We start from the raw sequence: 5574 nt of genomic DNA, 5'->3' as shown, positions 1-5574 counted from the left end.
TGTTATGCATGACCACTAAGGTCCTCAGTCACACAGACTGATTACAGCATGACGGCCCTGATATTTGTTATGCATGGCCACTAAGGCCGCTCAGCCACACAGGCTGATTACAGCATAACGACCCTTATATTTGTTATGCATGACCACTAAGGTCCTCAGTCACACAGGCTGATTACAGCATAACGGCCCTGATATTTGTTATGCATGGCCACTAAGGCCGCTCAGCCACACAGGCTGATTACAGCATAACGACCCTTATATTTGTTATGCATGACCACTAAGGTCCTCAGTCACACAGGCTGATTACAGCATAACGGCCCTCACATTGTTATACATGACCACTAAGGTCGCTCAGCCACACAGGCTGATTACAGCATAACGGCCCTCATACTTTTTATGCATGACCACTAAGGTCACTCAACCACCCAGGCTGATTACAGCATGACGGCCCTCATATTTGTTATGCATGACCACTAAGGCCCTCAGTCACCCAGGCTGATTACAGCATAACAGACCTCCCATTAAGAGGTCCTTCACCACACAGGCCGATTACAGGATAGGCATTATGCTTACATAAGTGATGTGGTCTCAATTGTACTTCAGTACTCTGCTCAAAAATGATTAATTGGGGGATAGCATGACTACAGCATACAAAACAGTAGTTCAGAAGTAGCTCAACGACGACCTTGCGACTGAGCCCACTGTACCATTCTGAGAAAGGTTTCCTCCGAATATGCTGCTATTAAATCTTCCCTCTGCTTACATTGATTTGCTAATACTTGCAGTCGTTCCATTTCCACTGCTCTAGCACGGGTAGTTGGAGTGTCCACAGGCTTGAACCTGTCCTCATTTATCAGGAAATCTTCATGAAATGCAAAATCAGGATCTGTACCTTCTCCACCCGCTGATTTGCTCGTGACAGTGCGACAAATAAAGCTCCTGGGTTCTTAGCTTCAAAGTCGTGCTTTCCAGGGTGGATCACAACGTACCTGAATGCTTCTCCGTCACCCACAGTCATCCCTTGGCACTTGTGGATTGTTGTTCCCCATGCCAGTCTCAATGGAACTTGAAGGCGCTTGCATCGGCATGCACAGTCAGTGGACCGACTTACAGGAAGTATTGGCACAACGGTCGGATCTTCGTTGATGTAAGGTGGTCCCTTGTATCCTGGAAAACGCACAAACACTACATCAGGTAAAGGGGTGGGATCATCAGTTGGTCTGCAACCATCTTTGTATAAAAGGTCCACTACTGTGCCAACCACTCCATTGTACAAACCCCATGAAGCCTTTAAGTTGGCTACCAGCATGACTTTGCTGTCACGGCAAAGATGCAGTAGTGGTAACAGCCCTCGTGCCTTACTACTGTCAGCCTTCTGTGCATGCCTGTCATTGTCAATTGCCTTGATCCTTGCTACTGGGTGGTTTGGCTTTCTGTTACACTCGAGTAGCTTAGTTTTGTTGCGCTCCCATTCCAGGTGATGTGTTGGAAATACGTACAGACCTTGTTCATCCATCCTTCCCAGAAGTTCTGTACCATGTGTTAAGCGGAGATTGTGCCACTGAAACTGCTGTAGCCAATGGATTTGCTGGCGTGTGGTTTTATAAGTCCTCGAGGACATCAACACACCTCTCAGCTGTTGTTCAGAATCAGTTTGCCTCACAATCTCAGTAAGCTCCACAGCACTATCAAAAGTCATCCATTCCAAGCGGCCATGGTTAGATGGGGCACTGCGACAATCTTGAATGTAGACAGGAGTGTCACATACAGGAGGTAGCTGAACATCATCTCCCATGAGTACTACTACAGGAATACCCCCCATAGCTCGTCTACATTGGCTCCTCTGTTCACTGAATAACGTGCGTGATGTTCCAGCCAGCCCAATGTGGTGTGGCCAAACATCGACCGCTCATCCCCAACCAGAACTTTCAAATTCTCACACTTTTTCTGAATTCTCTCAAGCACTGGGCCCGCAGGTACTGTCAGCTCATTGCAAGACCTACCCCCGGTTGGGATTCCTAAGAAACTGTGAACTGTAATGCCTTGAACGAGATAGGCAGCATTCCCCGTCGGGGTTATCACCTCTATTGCATCATTTGTTCCAAACACTTGCCGCACTAACCTCTGAAGGCACTTGATAACATACGACTTTCCACTTCCAGCAGTTCCAGAGACAACAAGCCGCAAAGGATGGTAATCTGGTCGGTTTTCAACAAAGTTGTAGAGGGTGTACAACACCAGACTCACTATGGCTCTCTGATTCTCATTTAGGGAGAACGGGGACACCTGTGGCAATTCAAGGCCTACGGTTTCTGTTTCGCGTTCTTCGTCTTCTTTGATCATTTCTTCAAGCCATTTCTTAGGGTCTTTGCCCTCAGGAAGAACAATGCAGGTGCTGTTCCAGTCATATTGCTCTCCACCGTCATCATAATCTAAATCCTTCTCCACACCCTCATATCTCTTGTTCTGCCCTGCATAGACATCCACCCAATCTGGTTGTTCTTCGGCTTCTACAGCATCATCATCCTCATCCTCTACAAAAACCTGCTCTTGTGGATGCTCTGCATAACGCTGTGCCTTAGCATCCTGGGCCTTCACGAATCCTGGGCACTCATTACTAGAAATGAAATCAGTAAACCTCTCAATCCAAGATTCAGCATCTCCCTTTACTTTTTGGATGTTAAACCAGTTTGGCCAGTGTAACAGAAGCATCGTTCTACAGTAGTCCTCATTCAATGGCCATGTTGCGTGTGTTGCACCACCACTAATGACAAGAACCTTACCATTTTTGGATGCAAAATGGTACCAAGAAGAGTGCTCATCATGTGGTCGTGCAAGGTACTTATCCAAAGGGGTGCTGCGAGTTGCAGTCTCACCATCACGTTCAAGTCGCCTTGAGCCTGACATAGACAAGTACGTGAATGAACGGCTACATTGCCAAAGTGCTAGTCCACTCAACTCAAATGATGCCTCGGGTCCACTGATATCTCGTCTTCCCACAGTCTTGATCAGCATTGTAGCACACATTGACTTGCCGGTCACTTGGTCTGCATCAGTTGCATCAACAGCATTGACCATGTCCTTAAAAAGATCCGCAGTTGCACCAGTGGGTTCACTATCCTTGCAAGCATAGCCACACACGTAGTCAATTATGGCTATGATATCATCGGTGCTAGGATTATCTGGGGGGGAATTAGAAAGTGTCAAGCTTACATCCCCATTTGCTCTCCAAGACTGTATTTGATAGCGAGAATGCTGAACCACACGTGGATGGTCACGTGGCATCTCAAGACGAGGAGCTCCATTATGATCTCCCACAATTTCTGGGTCCTTCTGCAGTTTTTTCCCTGGGCAAAACTCGCTTCCAAACTCCATTCTGCATACGCGTTCTCTTGGCTGCAATCCTGGCTCAGGGTGACGAGGAGTCCTCAAGCAGTAATCAGAGCAACTGTGCAGCCCAACTCGGTTCACTAGAAGCAAATGATCCTCCAGTATTGCATTTTGTGTTGCAGCTATTTCCAGAAGCATCATCACCAGGGGATCCCTTTCATCTGATATTTGGACAGCCGAACCCTCAGGTGGTGGCCAAAGGTCTTTTCTTGGCTGTCCTACTTCATCACTGCCAGCTGGGTGTGATGCTGTCATTGCAAAGTTTTCATCAGCCCACTGGCTAAGTCTAGCTGCATGCTCGTCTTCATCACAATCATCCTCACGAGCTTCATGCAACAGCTGGTGTGGCTGTCTGTCATCTCTCCAGCTTAGTTGGTGCCAATGAATTTGACCCCGGGACTTGGCAAATTCATAGCGGTACCAATAATCAGATACACCAAACACTGGCTTCAGTACCTTTTCATGGTATGACTGGGTATGTAGGTCAAAGTAACTTACCACAACATAAGTATTTTCTTGGACAGCTTTGAAGCGGGCATTACTGTCTTCGGCAAGGTTGACCTCTTCCCCCGTGGTCTGTAAAATGTATTGTTCCAATAGTCTTCTTAGTGGGGGAAAGTAAAACTCTGCACAGCTTCCAGTCATGAAAAATGAAGGCAATCCACGCTTTTCATTGACCATGAATTCAAAAAAGGCACGAAGCTCTCTGCGTCTTTGATGCCAGTACTGAGCAGTACCGCGTAGATTTGCACCAAAATATAATAGCCTGTTGGTGATTGAAGTGTCACCCCTCGCTAGTCGCTATTGAAGATCTGCAACAGTTATGTGTGGGTCACCCAGTTGTTGATCAACAAAGTACCTGCTCTGCTCTAGCGCACGCTTTCTCATAATCATGTTGTGAACAACAAACTTCCATACTTTATGCCGTGCAAACCTTCCGTCTTGATACCACAGCAAGTGCTCCGCCCACTCGTGAAGTGCAGGACATGTTATTGGACGGTTGATGTGGAAATCACCCTTTCCATAAGGAAACAAGCATGGAAATGCCATTGTGAAAAAGTAAGGAGTGTTGAACTCAGATGCTGGAGTTGCGTCAGTGGTCGGCCATGGGATCACTGGTCGTTCCATGCCTTGCTGAGCCTCGTCTGACTCAACATCCCTTGGTTCAGACACAACTTGATTTATGGCAGCATTGACTTGTGCTTGTACGTTCACTCCTGGCTCAGTAAGAAGAACTCCAGAGACTGTTGAGTCATCGCTACCATCTGTTTCACCAGCATCCAATTGCTGCGGAGCTGGACCTTGGTCATCCATGTGTTCTGTTTCAGAAAATTCAACAGTTCTCAAATTGGGCAACTCACCATCCTCCGGTAAATTATGTATGCGAGCAGCATCAATAACAATGTCACTATAAGTGGGATTATTATCCTTCAGAAAGCGAAGAGCTCCTTCAACACAGTGACTTCTAACCCTAAAGTCCTTATGGGTGTCATTTTTTCCTTGCCTTCTCACACGTATGATATCGACCTCTGCTGGTAGGCGTGGCAGAATTGTTGCAGGTTCTTGAACAGCCTGAGGAAATGCAATGCAATGTCCCCTTGATGCGATACCTCCATGCCTCAACATGTGTACATGCACAGTGGGTGATAGTCTGGCTATCAGCATCTGCTCTGCATCCGACATTCCAGACAGCTCCTCGGGAACATTCAGCGGGTCCATATTGTTTTCATCAGACCAGACTTTCGGTACCTTCTTATCCCTCCTGCAACGAGTGCACGTGTGTCCTGTTGCTTTGCATTCCAACCGCCGTTCCTTGCAAACCTCACAACAACCGCACTTGTATGTCATCTGCTCCACCTCAAATGAACGTATTGCACAGTATGCATTGTCCTCTATATGACTTGATCCTGCTGGTGGAGGTGGCGGTAGGTCTCCGACAACTTCACGCAACCTTTTCTCCTCATCTGATACTTTCCTTTGATTTCGTCGCTTTCTTTTTCTCCTGTCGTCCTCAGTTTCCGCTACACCCTGTTGTGCAAACTCATACTGCACACCAACAGCCCTTGCTCTTGCCATTAACTGAGGATCTTCTAAACGGTCACGGTAATTAATTTCCAGATCAGGTTGCTGTGTTTCCAGCGTTGGGTAATTTTGCACTAAAAGCAGGCGATTTTCTGGTGCAGG

The 5574-nt window shown here is 47.0% G+C and overlaps 1 pseudogene; it reads right to left on the bottom strand.

Moving 5' to 3' along the window:
- Positions 1–674: 674 nt before the first annotated feature.
- On the bottom strand, positions 675–5574 carry LOC146468361 (uncharacterized; annotated as a pseudogene).

Source organism: Pavona decussata, unplaced genomic scaffold, assembly GCF_977016875.1.
Source record: "Pavona decussata unplaced genomic scaffold, jaPavDecu1.1 SCAFFOLD_131, whole genome shotgun sequence".
In the NCBI taxonomy this organism is placed as follows: domain Eukaryota; kingdom Metazoa; phylum Cnidaria; class Anthozoa; order Scleractinia; family Agariciidae; genus Pavona; species Pavona decussata.
This window is presented reverse-complemented; position numbering and strand designations above follow the sequence as displayed.